At 40.0% G+C, this 18,492-nt stretch overlaps 1 long non-coding RNA gene and 1 pseudogene across 1 annotated transcript in view; one reads left to right on the forward strand and one right to left on the reverse strand.

Moving 5' to 3' along the window:
* LOC138167240 (uncharacterized) overlaps positions 1-18,492 on the reverse strand; it is a 366,181-nt gene that overhangs the window by 322,259 nt on the left and 25,430 nt on the right. The gene's annotated exons all lie outside the window — the stretch shown is intronic.
* Positions 2,233-4,042, forward strand: LOC138167239 (WW domain-binding protein 11 pseudogene; annotated as a pseudogene).

An 18,492-nucleotide genomic window follows, 5' to 3' on the forward strand; every position in this document is an offset into this window, starting at 1 on the left:
CTCTCTCTCTCTCTCTCTCTCTCTCTCTCTCTCTCTCTCTCTCCTCCACTCCCTCCCTCTCTCCCTCTCCTTCCATACCTATCACCATGGTGCAGGCCTTCATTACCTCACACCTAGACTATTGCAATATTCTCCCCACCTCAAGCCCTTCCTCATGCCAATCCATCATCCACTCAGTTTCCAAAGTGATTTTCCAAAAGTATAGGCCTGACTATGTCACTTTCTACTCAATAAACTCTAGTGGCTCCATATTATCTTTAAGATCAAATATAAAGCACTTTGTTTAGAATTGTAAAGCCCATCACAACCTGGCCCCTTCATACCTGTCCAGTTTCTCATACTTTATTCCCCCATGATACAGTGACACCGGCCTCCTTGCTCTCTCCCACATATGTCCTTCCATGTCCCAATTCCATGTCTTAGCCCTGACTCTGCCCCCTTGGTCCCATTTGATTCTGTGCCATCTCCTTCCACTTGCTAGTTCCTTCCCCTCCAAAGTGACCTTGTATTTGACTTGCGTATATCCTGTATATACCTGTATGTGTGCATGTTATCTCTCCCATTCTAAGGAAGAAGGCAACAGGAAAAGTAATAAGTTTTTTATATAGTGCTTACTATGTGCCAGGGGTGACTAGGTGACACAGTGGATAGAGTGTCAGGAAGACTCATCTTCATGAGTTTAAATCTGATCTCAGACACTTATTAGCTGTGTGACCCTAGGCAAGTCACTTAACCCTGTTTGCTTCAGTTTCCTCATCTGTAAAATGAACTAGAAAAGGAAATGGCAAACTACTCCAATATCTTTGCCAAGAAAACACCAAAAGGGATCACATGATTTGAACAACAAGAAACTTTTCCTAATCCTTATTCTCCTATAATAACAGTAAGATGAAGACAAAGAAAATATGAAAAGAACAATGAGCTTGCTGTCAAATCTCAGCTCTTCCATTTCTTAGCTGTGAGTCTTTGAACTCTCATTTCTCCTCCATAGGCGTCAGTTTCTTCATCTATCTAATGAAAATGTTGGACTAGGAGGAGGTTGGTAAATGTTTATCAACCAGTTATCAAGAGAAAAAATTGCTTGACACACTTCTGAGTTTAATTTGCATTATTAATATTTTCTATCACTTTCTCAAATCTGGACAACCCACAAAACAACAAATCCAGCCCTGTTTTATAGTAATTGCTGATTTCTAAGATTCTAAATGCCCATGCTAAAAATCTGAGCATTGGTAGGAGCTGGCTCCAGCACCCTGCCCCCACCCTTGGACTCTTCAAAGCTTTCTAACATTTCATGTCATTTCTCTAGGCAGGACCAGCCTTATACATGGCAGTCTAAAGACATTGAAGGGAAGGCTTCACTGAAGCATTCACTGGAAGACAAGTATGTCTTGCTGCACAATTTTGCTTAAGGTCAGTCGTAAGTCTTATTTTTCTGGTTTGTCTGATGTTTAAAAGGTGGGGGGAATTGCCACCCAAGTAACAGATCTCTAAAGTCAAAGGATGAATTTGTCCAAAAGCCACTGTGGATTTGGGGAGTAGGAATCATTCCATAGCAAGCCAGATCTTCAAGTAATTGACAGCATGTGCAAAAATAAGATGGAATATTTGTGCAGGTTTTGTTTTAAAGCATTTGTTCTCTAAGCCTTGGGTCAGGAATAGCTGTGGCATGAAGGATCCTGGTAACTTTATGAAGATATCATTCTTCCCTTGGCTTAAGACCCTGTCTAGAAACCTGGGAAGATCAAATCTCTCCACTGTTCACACCAGTAGGCTGGTACTAACTCCCTCCTCACTTATAAACATGCTATCCAGGATGAATTAGAAGGAAATTTTGTTAAGAAAAAAGAAAATAAACATTTCTGTCAGAAGTAAATTATGTTAACCTAAAATACACAAAGGTCTCAAACTGAATATTTCCAAATGTTTACTTACAATGACAACATAAAGAATCTTTTAAAATAGTAGGGCCTTCTAGAAAACAGAAGGTGAGGTACAGTGTGCAGTTTCAAGATGGTGGTGGCTTAAACCCCTAGCAAGAGACAAAGAAGCCCTCCCATCCCAGCCCAAAGAGAGTAAGGAGCAGCCAAAAGGTGGATGTTACATAGTCGATAAAAAAAGTTTAGGAATTACCTAGACTACTGCTGGCAGAAGTTTTGGTGTATTCCTTTGAATGAAAAAGTTTGGATTATTTTTTCCCCTTTAACTGACTAAACCATATAACTTGTGAAAATGAGACAGATATCTACTTCATCCATCAAGAGTGGGAAGTTCATGAACCCACTGACCAGGCTGGAAAAGAAGCCAGAAGAAGGAATTAAAAAAGAATAAGAAACAACAAAGGACAGTATGAGCTGCAGTGCTAAAGATGAAGGATCCAGGACATGGAGAAATCGGTTGGGATGGAGTTCAATCCAGTACGGCAGCTACAGCAAATGAAAGAGTGCTAAGAGATAAGCAGGAAAAAATTGATGAAACTTTTGAGTATGTTCTCCAACTCTACGAAAGGAAAATCCAGTTATCTACAAAGAACTTTAAAAGTTACCCATGGAATAGGAGCAGAGGAGAGCCCAGCTCAGCCAGCACTTTGATGCTGCAGAGAACTCTCAGCATGTTAAAGTGGAAAGCATCGCATTGCCAGACATGCCTCATGCTCCTTCTAACACCTTGATCCAAGACATGCCATTGCCTGGTGCACAACCACCCTTTGTTCTAAAAAAAAATAAAACTCTACCTATGGACTTCCCCCTACAGACAATTTCTGTACTTCCTCTCCTTAGACATGGTGGCCTCCTGGAAGAAAGACTCTTGGCCCGCCCACTTCTCCCCAAAGTCTGTACAGTAAAACTTGCCATTGAGGTCATGATGATGATGCTTCCAACACCAGTGAAGGTGAAGGTAAGACTGAAGACATAGACCAAGATAAGCGTGAGGACCACAGTGACGGCAGTGACACTCGCCGGTCAGATGCTGCCAGTGAAGGAGAGGAGTTCGTGCATCGTGCTGACAGAGAGAGAACAAGGAGGACAAAAAGTCAGTTCTCGGTGTACGATTTGCTGATGTTCCTGGAAAATCACGAAAGAAAATGAAAAACATAAAGGAATTAGCAACTCCTCAGGCTATGAGTGGCAGGTCAGGAAATTTCTGAAGAGAGGCAGGCAAGAAGTGGAGGAATTTTCAGAGGAGGAGGAGAAAGATTATGACGACTCTGGGTCAGAGGATACAACAGAGAAACAGCACAAAGAAGAACCTTCATCATCTTCATCGTTGTCATCATCATCATCTCCTGCTTCCCAACAACAGTAACCACCTCCACGGTCTGTTCCTCTGCTCAAATACAGGCACTTCCCATGCCAGGACCGCTCCCTCTTGGACCACCCTTGCTCTACCATTATGACCACCTGGGCTACCCCCTGGCCCTCCTCCTGGTCCACCTCCAGGAGCTCCTCCATTCTTAAGACCATCTGGAATGGCAGGACTTCAAGAGCCTCTACCCCAGTTTTTAACTCCTGGTCCTCCACCTGGCCCACCTCCTGGTCTACTTCCTAGTTCTTATTCATGAGGACCACCACCAAGGCTACTTCCTACAGCACCTCCAGGCATCCCTCCACCTTGTCCTAACATGATGCACCCACTTTTGGTGACTCCAAGGTGACTTGGACCTGCTCTACCTGGGCTTTTTCCACCAGCTCCCTTGCCAAATCCAGGGGTCTTGAGTGTCCCACCTAAGTTGATCCCAGAGACCCAAAGTGGATGACACCAGCACAGGCACTGTTGAAAAGAAAGCCACAGCCACCATCAGTGCCAGGCTACAAATCACCGATCCCAAGGCAGAAATGACCATATTTGTGCCCACTGCACCGAGGGTTCAGCAAAAAAAAAAAAAAAGAGCTCCTGCTGTTCCCCAAAGAAGGTTAGAAGAGGGTTCTGCTTTACCCTTGCCAAAGCAGTCCCTAAATCTGGCCCCTCTGCTCCTGGCTCAGTACAAGCCAAGGATGGTATGTAGGAAGCCTTCATGAAAGAGATAGGGGGCTTACTGTGACAGCTCATGCTGCCAGGGGAGGTTTGAATTCCACAAATTCATATTAGAAAACATGGTTCATAGAGGAAGGCGTTCTTATATATTGGACATAAGTGCAAAGGAGTTAACTTTTACTCTCTCTGTCAAAGCATTTCCTAACGTCAGTTGCAAGGATTGTCTTAATGTTATTTAACTTTGGTCAGAATTCATTGCACAGAAGAAAAAGATATTTCATTCAGAGTCTGCTGATAAGCTTTTATAGCACTATCCCTCCACATCTCTATTATAGCCATCACGACCACCATTTCCCTTTCTCTTTGGAGACATGAGATATATAGGATTTTAGTGTCTGTACTTATATTGTTAAAAATCCTTTTCTTAAGTGGGTTTGGTAAGCCACTGGAATAGATTTTTGTCACAATCCAATACATTTCATCCAGTGTTTTTTGTTTTTACTTCTGGTTTTGCTTATTTTTTAGCTTTCCTTGTAAATATTTTGTAACATTTTACTTGTAGTAAATTAGATCACAGCTTCATTTCCCTGCTATGAAACAGGATGTCTGGGGAGGAAACTATACATATGCATTGATTGAGATGACTTCTCAGTGACAAAAAGAACTTTGAATGGTTCTCATGAAAGAAATAAATGTTCTAGAAAAAAATTTTAATAGCATGGCCTTCTAAGAGGCTCTACATTAAATATAATTGACTAAATATTTATCTATTAATACCTACTGTATGCAAGGAATTGGGGAGTACTGTTATCACTTCACTAACCATTGAACCTTCCCTTCTCCATCCCTTGCAATGAATAAAATTTGGTAAGCAAAACACATCAACAAAATGACCATGTCTGACAACATAAGCAACATTTGATTCCAATGATCTCTCACCTGTCCTACAAGGAGGGAAATGTGTTTCATTTCATTCATCATTTGTTGCCCATGATCAAGATTCATAATCTGGCTTTGGCAAAGGCATTGTGATCACTGCTACCTTTTCCAGATATCATCCTTTATTAATAATCATCATGTCTTCTAGAATTTTGCACCTAAATAAAATCAAGTTCACTGACCCATAATTTGAAATAAATGCCCAAAAAGGGATTTGGCCCTTTTGACTTTTATCCATTATTTACAGTTCAACTGGCTCTGTATATTCAGGGAATTACCTAGGAGTGAGATTGTTTAGTCTTCTCTGAGAAACACATACCCTTTGGAGGTAGGAAGAATTTTCTCTTCTTTTCTGGGCAATGGGATGACCAGCAGTACTGATGATACTCAGATGGGATTCCAGAATCCTCACATAAACTCTAGCAAACTTTCTTTTTTTTTCCTGAACTGTCACTTGTTTTCTTTTTTTTTTAATTTTCATTTTCAATTCTAAATTCTTTCCTTCCTTCTAGCTCCTTGAAATGTTAATGGGATATAAGATGTTCCCTACCCATTAATAGGCCTCAAGTGGCACCCATTAATGGAAACTTGCTTAGAGGAGGCTTGCTTGTAGGAAGGCTTTCACACCTTTTGCTAATTTCTAATTAGGCACTGAGTCAAGAGGGTTGTGACACCCTCTGGCTCTGAGAAGTATATCTATACTCTGAGTTGGTATCTTACTTTGGGGGCTTGCTTATAAGAAGGATCTTATGATTCTCTGGTAGAGATTCTGAGTGGCTTATGTTCAGAGCTCCCTAAGTGCTCAGATGTAAAGGCTGCCTTGATCCAGGGGTGTATTAAAATGTATAGTTGATTCAGGCAGTCAGAGCCCTGTCTGTTGGTCTTTATTTTCTGTTTGTATTTTCTCTGAAGCTCAGGGTGCTGACTTTTCCCCTGAACTAGTGAATGTAATTAAAAAAGATTGCTGACCTGTTAGACAGCACTATCTTTCCTAGTAAAGCAGATCTAAGAACCTGTGCTAGCAGCCATCCTGGGTATGCCAGTGTGGTTGCCACTACATTCCCCCACAACCTATTGAGAATTCAAGCAATATGATACCTATTATTCATGTGAAGTTATGCAAAACATATTTCCACATAAGCCATGTTGAAAAAAAAGCAAGAAAAATAAAGTGAAAAAAATATGCTTTATTCTGCACTCTGATTTCATCAGTTCTTTCTCCAAAGGTGGATAGCATTTTTCAACGTAAGTCATTTGGAATTGTCTTGAATCATTGTCTTGATAGAGTAACTAAATCTTTCACAGTTATCATTACAATATTGATATTACTATGTACAATGCTCTCCTGGTTCTTCTCCCTTAATTTTGCATCAGTTCATATATATCTTCCCAGGTTTTCTGAAACCATCCCCTTTGTTAGTTTTTATAGAACAAAAGTATCCCATTACAATCATATAGCACAATTTGTTCAGCCATTCCTCAAATGATGGGTATCCCCTCGATTTCCAATTTTTTGCCACCATAAAAGAAGCTTCTATAAATAGATTTTTCTCATATGGGTCATTTTCCTTTTACTTTGATCTCTTTGAAATACAGACCTAGTAGTAGTTGCTAGGTAAAAGGATATGCAAAGTCTTATTAACCCTTTCAGCATAATTCTAAATTGTTACCTAGAATGGTAGGGCCAGCTCATAATTCCATCAACGATGCATTAGTGTACCTATTTTTTCCACATACCTTCCAACAGTTGTCATTTTCCTTTGTCATGTTAGCCAATCTGATATGTGTGAAGTGGTATCTCAGAGTTGTTTTAATTTGTTTTTCTCTAACCAATTGTGTTTTAAAGCATTTTTATATAACTATTGAAAGCTTTGATTTCTTTTTCTGAAAACTACCTATCATATCCATTTGTCAAATTGGTAATGGCTCTCATTTTTATAAATTTTTTAAATAAATTATAGGCCCTTAGAGAAACTTGATGTAAATTTTTTTCTACAGTTTCTACTTTTCTAATTGACTGCTTGATTTTTAATCAATTTAATAATAATATTTTTATATATTATATATAATAATAATTGATTTGGTTTTGTTTGTGCAAAATCTTTTAAATTTCATGTAATCAATCTATTTACCTCCCATGATCCTCTCTGTCTCTTGTTTGGTAGTAAATTCTTCCTTTTTCCACGTAAGTTTTTCCATCTTTTCCTAACTTATAATATCACCCTTTTGCCTTAAATCATATACCCATTTTGATCTTATCTTGGTATATAGTATGAGATCTTGGTCTATGCCCAGCTTCTGTCAGAGTGCTTTCCAGTTTCCCCAGCAGTTTTTGTCATTGAGTTCTTACCCTAATAGCTTGGATCTTTGGGTTTATCAAATACCAGCCTACTGTGGTGATTTATTTCAGTATAATGTATGCCTAATCCATTCCATTGATCAACCACTATATTTGTTATCCATTACCAGATTGTTCTAATGATTACCACTTTGTACTATAGTTTAAGATCTGGTACTGTTAGACTGCTTTGCTTCACTTTTTTTAAACTGATTTCCTTCCTATTCTTGCCCTTTTGTTCTTCCAGATGAATTTCATCATTATTTTTTTCTAGCTCTATAAAATAATTCTTTGGTAGTTTGATTGGTATGTGTAGCAGCAAGCACCCTAGCATACCCAGGGTGGCTGCCCACATAGGTTCCTAGATCTGCTTTTCTAAAGGAAAGCAACTCAAAATGGGTTAACAATCTTGCTATAATCAAACATATGTCATTTACCTAGTTCAGGGGAAGGTCAGCACCCCGAACTTCAGAGAATACAGAGGTTACAAGCAGACAAAAAATACAGACAGAGAAACAGATCAGCAGACAGGCTTCCAACTGTCCAACCATTACATCCATACCTAATCAGTTACCAGAGAGGGAAGCACCAAAATCCGGGTTTTCAAAGCCAGGGAGCTGCCCAGGGTCTCATCTGGTCAAATCATACAACTCTTCTCAAAATGAGCCCCCAAACAAAATCTCACATCAGGGTATATATAGCCTTCTCCTGGGCCAGAGAATGTCACAACCCTCTTGACCCACTGCCCAATCACAAAGCACCAAGGTGCATTTCTGAAAAACAAGCCTCCCACCACAGGCTCCATATGACCACATTCAGCCTATTCGGGACAGAGTATATTTTCAAATCAGGGAAGGTTCTCAGAGTCACTTAAGCCTAGCCAAGGGGCAGGGAAGATATTAAGATTCCCATTCCCATAACAGTATGGCACTGAATAAGTAAATTAATTTAGTAAACATTGTCATTTTATTATATTGGTTCAGCCTACCCATTAATAATGATTATTTCTCCAGTTGTTTAGGTCTGTCTTTGTGTATGTCTTTATTTGTATCCTAGCAAACTTTCTACCTCTAAACATTAGGGATGTCTGCCCCTTTCTTGATGGCTACTTCCTTGAGATTTATTAGGCGCTGGCAAGGCATCCCCACAATCTCCTCATTTGTTTGCACTAGGCTTTTGGTTAGGATTAGTGAAATCACTAGAGTGTTCCAAGTACTAGTCTTAAACTCCTATCCCAAATGAAGCTATCATCTCAGCAGCAACTATAGTATGCATACTTGGGAACTGGAAGAAGCTCAGAATCCTTGCTTAAGCTAAGAAGACCTATGTACTCATACACAGAGAAGTGAGAAATGCACTGAACTGAGTAGAAACCTCATTTCTAGTTCCAGTTCTGCCACTAACCCTTTACTAAGATAGCTTGAGCTCCCTCTCTGGATCTCAGTTTCCATGTCTGTAGAATGAGAGGTCCTTATCTAAATGATCTTCCAGCTGTATTATTCTTTGATTCTTGAATGAGGTCTTAACTTCCAGCTATAAAATTTTATGATTCTGACAAAAGAGGGCTTAGCCAGAAGTATCCCTGTTCCACATCAGCCTATAAAAGTGAGTAAAGATCTCGTTAAGCCCTCTTTTTTTCCATCTTTTCTCTGTCCTAAAAACAGATCAAGGAAAAGATTAACAGAGTTGGGTTTGAGGCAAGTCCCCCTCAAGAAACATTAAATGACTAGTCAGAGTAGGAAAAATATGGGAGTTATATGTTCTTGTTGACAACTTTTTTGACAACCTAATCCTAGAGGAGAGTTCCTAAGAGTGAAGTTTCCCACCTAAAGAGATGATGATAACCAGGGCAATGGGAAAGCATCAAGATTTCCTGTAGAAGAAGTCCATGGAAGAAATATATATATGCTTACCTGTTTGGCCCAAAAAAGAAGTTCAACTACATGCAAATTTCCATATTGTCTGAATGACAATGTACCCAGGGCTAATAATAGCAAAGGGGTGATTGTTAGAACTGAACAAACACATTATTATTTGAAATAACTTTAGGAAGGAAAAGTAATAAATGAATGAATGAATAGCTTTCCATCAAAACACAGAAAACTTCATCTTAATGGACTGTCTTGGGTATTTCATTTGTGGGAATAAAATAATCTCACTTGGAATTTTAAATACTCTCTCCCTCCTCGGCTGAAAATAAAATGACCTAATTGTCATGTAAGATAAAAAAGCCAATTTCTTTGCTGGGACAAAAATGTAAAAAGCAAAAATCTGGCTTTCTATTATATAGGCATCAGATATAAAATCTAAGCATGAGATCCTCTCTCACCCTTTAGAGTCCCCAGCTTCCTTCTAAACTGAGCTTAATAAAAGCCACTGTAAAATTGAGTCTATTCTTGATTCCCCTAGTTACTAGTAGTGACTCCCTTGCCTAAAAGTACCTTGATTTTATTTTGCATACGTGGGGGAGGGGGGAGTGGGGGGTGGGCAGGGGGAGGGGTGTAGGTGTGGGTGTGTAATATGTTCCTTTTTAATCTCTCCTCAGTGACAGGGACTATTTGGGGGTTATTTATGTCTTTGTCTTTCCAGAATTTAAAACAGTGTTTAGCCCATATAATAGGTTCTCAATGAATACTTGTCAATTGAGTGCGTGGGTGAGTGAGTGGTAGAAGGTATTTTTTTTAGTAGAGCACATGAATTCATTTGAAAATTAGTCAAATGGTTTCAAGAAGTCTCATTTTATTTGTCTCTGTATTCAGTCTGAAAGTAGTCACACTTCCTGCAATTTCAGACTGAAACTCTTAATAAAAGCACTGATTCTAGTTTCAGTGATAATGGAACGTCCTCCCCACCTAACCCCCCCCCAAAAAAAAACTAAATCTGTGCCTTTGAGAAAACTATCTTATGGAGCCTAAAAGAAAGGCAAGAAACTTCCCTTGTAGAAAAGCCACAAGGTATTTTCCCAAGTTTCAATCTGAAAAGATTTTAAATTTCAGGCAAAAGGAAATGATAAAAAGCCTTTCTAAGGACACTAGGGAGAAAATCAAGGAAAGGTGGGTTGGGAGAGGGGGTGCATAATGCAATATCTTCATCTTTTCCCTTCGGAGTTCTGTGTAGTTCTGAATTTTGATTCAGACCACTAAGTTCTCCAAAGTGTCTTCTAACACCATGAGTCCCTCCAGATACCAAAGGACATTTGGCTATCTACCTCTTAACCCTAATCAATTCAACCTTTTTGTGTACTTTAAGAAAAATTACATGCATATGCTTCCAACTTATTTTCACATAAAGTATCGGGTTTTTTTATAAGAATCACTAGATGTGAAAATAGCTTTATAGGCTTTTGTGTACTCCATAAAATATTTTATCTTTGACCCAGACAATTCTACTTTGATGACAGAAATAAAACTTGGATATCACACCCTCTTAGAAAGGTGTTCAAGTGTGGATTGACTCTTACTGCCTAGAAATGCAAAGATGGACTCAGACTAAGCCAAATGGGTTTCTTACATTCATAAAATCAATGAATATTAGATTTATAAGTGGCCTCAGACCAAATCCAATCTCCCACCTACCAAAGGAAATTTCTCTACACCATACCTGACAAGCTTATGTCTTCACACTTCAGTATCAGAAAGCTTACCCTCTCATAAGGCAGTCCATTCTATTTATGGACAGGTTCAATGCTAGGAAGTCGATCTGAATTTTCATCAGAAATCTCTCCCCTATATATTCCCTTCACTGATCCTAATTCAATTCAATTGTAGCAACCCATATGGACTACCTCTCACAAACAGATACTCACAAGTAGGCTTGCAGGTTGAGTCCCCAAGGTTCTGGGATACTTCTGTGGGTCCACATTCCTAAAACTCTAGCTCTCAAACCCCACTTGTAGCTTACCTTTTGAATATCAGTCAGCAGACACAAGGCATTCAAAGCAAAACATTTGCTAAGGTGACATACTTAAAAATAGTAACCATAAGACATTCTTTTCAAAAGTCCTGAGATACACTCTCCCTTAAACGTACACAGAGCAATGCAAAGAGCAGGTGCAATCATACATTCTTACTGTACAATCTGTATAATCTCACTGGTAATGAGGCACACATGTAAGGAACACTTGTATATGTTGCCAATGTAACTCATACCTCCATTACTCTGGGGCCCCAATGCCCTTTGTCTTCTCATGGAGTCCTCGTACCCCATGATATGCCCTGATAGGCACAGCATCTCTTGCTGGATGGGTTGCTTACGTGGACTCCTTGGGTCTACTTCTGGCCTGCAGCTTAACTCCAAACTAGCAAGGCTGAGTCTATCTTGAGTCCATACTCAAATCCATTCTTTTCTACCAGAAAAGCAATTTTTTGTCTTGAATGCTTTCTTTCTATACCTAAGTCTGAAAAAAGAGATATAAGAAGATTGAAGAGGGAGGCCTGTTCATGACCATTTGACTTAAAAAGTCAAAGGCATTTCCAGAATTACAAGTATAACAAATTGAAATCTTCCTTATCTGCCTCCGATGCACTGTTGCTCACAGAGTACCAAGCCCCGGATTCTTATCACTGCTCCCCAACTTTAACAGCTTGGTTCTTCAAACAGTCATTCATGCCCTGATATAGTACAGTAGTAGGGAAGCTTGATGAAATACAATTGTACTTTAATCTATATTCTCTTCCTCCCCTTCCCCCACCCCACGAGAGCAGAACGACTGTTCAGGGGTCTGTTCTAAGGGCTGAGCATCAAAGGATTAGCAGAACCAACCTCACTACTACCTTCCTGTCCCCTCCTAAGGATGAGGTTTCTATTACGATACTCTGCTCACAAAGCATACAAAAGAAGCTTATGGAATTTGGGTTTTATATTCGAAGTTTCTCTAATATTTTAACATTTTTAAATTTGTCTAGAGCTAGAAACGATCTCAGACTGAATCTAGTATTACACACTTGTTTTAAGAGGAAACAGACTCATAGATGTTATGTGACTTGGTCAGGGTCATGTGCTCAAGGCAGAGCTGAAATTAAAGTCTCCTGACTCTTGAACTAATGAATAATCACATTCTGATGCCATAAGCACCATTTCACTACAGAAGCAAGGTCGCACCTAAGCCAAGATTTTTGGCTCCTTGTCACATCTGGATAACATTAATCTTTGAGGAAAAATATCTTTGTTTCCATTTAAGAGTCACTGGCTCCTTCTGATTCCTCTTGATCTAAAACTGTGACCTTAATTGGTCTTTTGCTGAGACATTATTACAAATTCAAAGCCTTTATTTCATGAAGAACTTAAAACAGGAAGAAGTTGGTAATTCTCTGAGTGAGAAATTTTCTTGGTCTTCAAAATTCTCTTTCCAGAAAACAAAATATGATACATAAAGAAAATCATTTTTATCACAATGTTTTTCATAAGAGGCGGTTGTGGTCATCAAAAAAGGATTTGAGGTATTTTGATTTTCCATCTCTGCATCTTTCTCCAAATCCTCAGGACTGGGTGCACTCTGCCCTTTTGTTGAACAGTAGGCATTCAGTAAATGCTCCTGACAAACTGGGTAAATCTGTGTGCTTACATTCTATAAAATGTTGGCACCCTTTCTCCCATGCCAGAGCACCCAGCTTTCTCATGCCCATGTCACAAGGCTTTAATATTTGGACCATTCCAGAAAAGTCAAAGTTTCTGCTGCCTATATACCTGAAGTCCAATCCAGATCTAAAGTCAACAAGGGGTCTGGGGAAAGTCTATCTACCCAACTAGAAGCATCCCAGAAGATTGACATCAGGAGGACCCCAGTAAAATCAAGATCCCCTAGAAGCCTTGGGGGGAAGGAGGAAGGGAAGGTGGTAAAGACCAAAGAACCAAAGACAGCCTATCTGAGCACTTTCACAGAATGTCGTTTCTAGATGCCAGCCCAGGAGCTAAACTCTATTTCCCAGGCACCACTCTGTACCTCAAGTTATCCCAGGCATACAATGTCTCCCCATGGATACCTGTGACTCAAGTTCTATAAATTCATTGGAGAAATATGTAAGTATTTATAGCCATGATAGCCCTACAGACCTGGGGCACCACTCTCTCAACTGTGTAGACTTTGTGGTTTCTGGATCAGTTAATGAGGGTGGAAACAGCAGGCGCTCCCCAGCAAAAGGTGACTCATGAGAAATTGAAGTATGAGGCCTGTTCATACATAGCTGGCTTTAAAAGGTCAAAGGCACTCAGAAAACAGTCTAACAAATTGTTGTTTTCCTGGTCTATCTAAACACAGTGATGCACAATGTACCAAATCTTTGATCTCTGGCCCCAAGAACCTTCCTCCCCTCTTGCTATCCTGGATTTAGTTGTCATCTTGGTTTAGAGTCAGATTTCTCTTTGATCAACAGTACTGACTACCTCTGAACCATTCATTGCTAGGATCAGCCACTTGAAGGACACCAACCTTTATGGCTTCTTTAGACATCATTAACATCTGACCTTTTCAGTTTGAAGAATTGTGTCCTTGATGTGTGCCGTATGCTTGCTCCCATGTCAATTGTGTACCCTACCCTCACCCCATCACCTATGTGGAATCTACTTGACTGGGCCCCAACATCCAGAGATCCTACAGGGATCCATATCTAGCCTTGATCAAGTGTGGGCTAGAGGGGACAGCATAGCATGCTTCCTAACTATTTTAAACAGTCTATTATCAAGGCCCAGTGGTTTATTTATACATGTATTTATTATTTATTTTAATTTCCTAGAGCAAATGGTGCAGCATGATTTAATGGAGGGAGTACAAGATTTATAGTCAGAAAACTTGGGTTCAAACTCTGGTTCTGTCTACTACCAGTTGTGGGCAAGTCATATCAGGTCCCTGAGTGTTAGCTTCCTCATCTGTATGATTGAAATTATTACATTGGATTATTGTAAAGAGAGCCTTTTTTAAAGGAAAACCCTACAAAACTGTGAATGATAATTATATTTATGGTTCACAACAGTGGAGAGAGCCCTAATGTACTTTGCCGCTCTTTCCTTTTAATTCCGGTTAGCCAGAGGATGGTTACCCAGCTGGGACTTAGCTATGCCTTTTGGGCCATCCTCACCTCTGCCTCTTGGCACCCCAGCTCCCTTCAAGATTTGACTCAAGTACCACTTCCTAATTCCTCCAGCTTCTAGTGACCCTCTCCCAAATCACTTTGTATTCACTTGTGTATATACTACATTTCTTTATATGTGAATATGTGGTATCCTCCTAGTACCATGAAAATTCTTCAATTCAGGCATCACTTTTGTAGCACATTTCACTGAAAAATAACAAGAGAATCCATTTGGTATCCTGAGAACCTAGCACAGCATGTAGTGGGTGTTTTATTTATATTTGTTGACATCTCACTGATTCCCAACATCCACTAGACCATTATAATTTCTACCAAAATGAGTCAATAAGCATTGATGAAGTGTTTGCTCTGTTCCAGGAACCATGTGAAACTCTATGGCCACAAATGCAAGGGGAAAATATGGTCCCTGTCCTCAAGGATCTTACATTCTAATGGGACAAGAGAACACATAAAAGGGAGTTGATGGTGGGGGAAAGGAGATCTAAAGAACGAAGGATAGCAGGTCTTCATTCTTTCTCAAAATAAAGGTTCCATGAAGAACTCACCAATGGGAGAAGGGCAAAGAAAGAAAGCAACTGAGACCTGGCTGCAAATTCAAGAGAAAGATGAATGTTTCAACTGGGCCCTTCCTTAGCCCTTAGAGGTTCAGTGGGTAGACTGCTGAGCTGGACTCAGGAAGACCTTATTAGCTGCATTACCCTGAGCAAATCACTGAACTTCTGACTCCCTTGGTTTTCTCAACTATAAAAATGGGGATCATAGTGTCTTCTACTTCATAGTGTTGTTGTGAGAATCAAATGAGATAATATTTGCAAAGTGCCTTGCAAATAGGTGCTTAATAAATATTTTTTCCCTTTATTCTTCCATATTTCCTTCCTCAAAATGGCTGAGCAAGAAGGAGTGATAAAACTATGGGCTAAAATGTGTTTCAAAGTACCTACTATCTTCAAGTACACAACTCAATATCTTATGTTACATATTATGATACATACAATATATTACATACAATATGTATGTTACACCAAGGCCATTGACCTGCTATCCCAGCTCCCTTATACTTCAGTGGATCTATGACCACATTGATGTGGGCACTCCCTCTCCAGTGTAGATAGGAACCACACCATCTCATTCTATCTAACTTGTCCATGTCTATCCATAAGGGTGGGTTCAAGATACCAGAAGCCTCACTCTAGTGCTTGTGCCATTCTGTGGATCACCTTTCAGCTGCCCAGCCATTATTCTTCACTCTCACTACATAACCACTCCCCCTCCTTATCTGATCACAGAGTTCCTAAGTGTTATTTTGCTGATTTTTGTATAAACAATCAATGTAATATGCTCTGGCCTATACCTACCCACATTCTATGTCTCTCTGTTGCTTTGAGGGTTGTTGAGGATAACATTGATTGTTTGAAGACTGTGGTGCTCCAGGATAAAACCATCCCCATCATGAACACCCCAGTGGTATTGAGAGGGAGCTTTGTAGAACATAATCTATGACAGTATTAAAAATATATTAAAAATATAAAATTTAATATATAAAAATATATTAAAAACAATATAAAAATATATGCGGGGGCCGGGGGAGGCGAGGGGCCGGCAGCCCCAGAGGGAGAGCCGCCGCCACGGGGCGCGTGGGCCTGGGAAGAGGAGGAGGCACCTCTGCCCGAGCCGAGCCGCGGGAGGAGCCGCCCAGCCCAGCGGTGGTCAGCTTGGCTATATTTGACCACTTCTATCAAAAGAAGGAAGGAGATGAGGATGGGATCATGAGACAGAGACCAAAACTAGCCTGTGGGGCCCAGAATGTGCTCACCCAAGGGGATAGTGATTTTGCTAAAGAGGATGAGATGCAGGAGTGTGGGGACTCTGAAGAAGACTTGAACTGGGAGCTGGAAGATGGGATGGAGAACATCATCCCTACAGAGCAGAAGGCTGAGCCTCCTGTTATGGAGGATTGGGACAGTGAGCTGATTGCTGATCAAGGGAATCCATACGGTGCTGAAGACATCCACAGTGTCAGCATTCAAGAATTCTGTCTCTGGGCACCTCGGGCCCAGCAAGGAGACATGATCTATGACCCAAGCTGGCACCATCCTGCCCCCCTGACTCCCCACTATTCCAAAATGGTGTTTGAGATGTGGCAGTTTGATGATGCTGAAGACTGAAACTTTGGGATGCTTTCCTGCCTTGTGGGCTGGACTGGGGGGTCTCCACTTGGCCTTCTTCCCATACATCGCATTCCCTCATTCCTGCTTGGGAGGTGGGACCTTACATTGGGGAACGGTGTTGGAATGGATCCTGGAAGCTGCTGCATTTTCATGGACTGTTGTGTTTAAGAAGGAAAATAAATCCTTTCTCTCCTGTTTTCTTTTGGGCTTTGTTGGCACAATCTTGCCTGGACTAGGGTGGCCACTGTGGAATTAGAGGAGGGGAAGGATCCTGGAGGGGGATATTTTTTCTTAAATAAAAGCTGAAAAATACGAAAAAAAATTATATATCTGGCCCTGCTGGTGACACAGTGGTTATCCTGAGCAAGTCACTTCACCTGCTTGTGCCCCCATTTCCTCATTTTTAAAAACTGGGGTAGATGCTTACCTTCTTCATCATAATGATTGTTTCAGGATTTAAAGTATTCACATCTTCCAAGTATTTAAAATTCTATCAAGAAAGGCGCTGAGAGGCAACATTAGGCTTGAGGAGCAGTATAGAATAAAGTAAGAGAAACCATTAGGACCAATTTAGGAGAATAGATCCTGTCCTAGGCATCAATAAGACCTCTACAAGAAAATCCAAGGGCTTAAGGAAATAAGCATGTGAGCTGAAATGTATTTAAAAAAAAAAAAAAGCTTCAACTGAAACATCCTAATACTTAGGAGGTTTTGCTTTTGATTATTTTTTTTTATTTCACTTGGGATGTATAGCCATTAACCTTAAGCATCACCATCTTCCTCCATAAATGTTTATTACCCAAGTGCAAATCACTGGACTGGACATTAGAGATACCAGGAGGAATAAGACATTCAAAATCCTTTTACCTCAAAGGGATTTCAGGCTGTTTGAGGAAACAGGATAGATATATAAAAAATAACTTCAAACAAGGATAGGACATTCTGAATGCTAAATACGTGGTACAGACAGTAAGGACCAGCTATTCCCAAAGTGGGTGGTAGAACTATCCAGGGGGTGGTAGTACCCTCAGGTACAATTGAGGAAGAGGGTGTGCTGCATTGAATAAAGGTAAAGGGGTGGAGGGAGCATAAGGAAAGAAGAGAAGAGAATCTTTAAAAAAACATTCATATGTGTTTTATCTGTTGTGTAACAGAGTTAAAGTTATACCAATTACATTATTTCCCAAATAAACACACAAAATGCAAGTTATAACTGATCAGTGTCCAAGTTTGCTGATAGGTCTTCACGAGGAAGTGTTGGCAGGCAAGCGTGCTGCACATTGTCAGGAAGGCCAACATACATAGGCAGGGATATGTGCCTGTAATGTCTTGTTTGCAATACAATACTATATGATTTACATGATGCAATATTGAGCCATCAAAATTTCAATGCAGGAAAATATCCACAAATTTACCATAAATTTTTATATTTAAGATGCATCCATTTTTTTAAAAATTTATATTTTTGAAATTATACAATTAAAAAAAACATTAAAAACTTAAAGAAAGGAGATTTCGGGGGGGGCACTGAGTAATTTTTTTCTAAAGGGACCAATAGGCCAAATAAATTTAGCAACCTCTGACCTAGAGGAATCCACAGGTGGTAGAGGTTTCTCTGGTCAGGAATACTAAAGGAAGAGGTGGGTATCTGAGCAGAAGCAGAGGAGTGACTATGTAAATATATTCCCTTGTCACAACAGCAGGTTTATGTTATACAGTTGAGTAGTGGGAAATATGGTTGGATTGATAAGAACTCATAAGATTTAAAGTTGGAAGGCTAGAGGTAATTTTGTCCAAGCACCTCCCTGAAAATAAGGAGACTAAAGCTCATACAGGTTAAGTGACTTGCCCGGTATCACACAGGGACTAAGAGAGCCAGGATTCAAACCTAGGTCGTGTTAATGCAAATCCCAGGTTTCTCCCCTATTGGTAGGTATGAGTCAGATCATGATGATTTTTTTAATGCCAGGCTAAGAGGCAGGGG

This window comes from Petaurus breviceps, unplaced genomic scaffold, assembly GCF_028583685.1.
Source record: "Petaurus breviceps papuanus isolate PSGF00001 unplaced genomic scaffold, PetGlider_PUasm1.0 229, whole genome shotgun sequence".
Taxonomy (NCBI): Eukaryota; Metazoa; Chordata; class Mammalia; order Diprotodontia; family Petauridae; genus Petaurus; species Petaurus breviceps.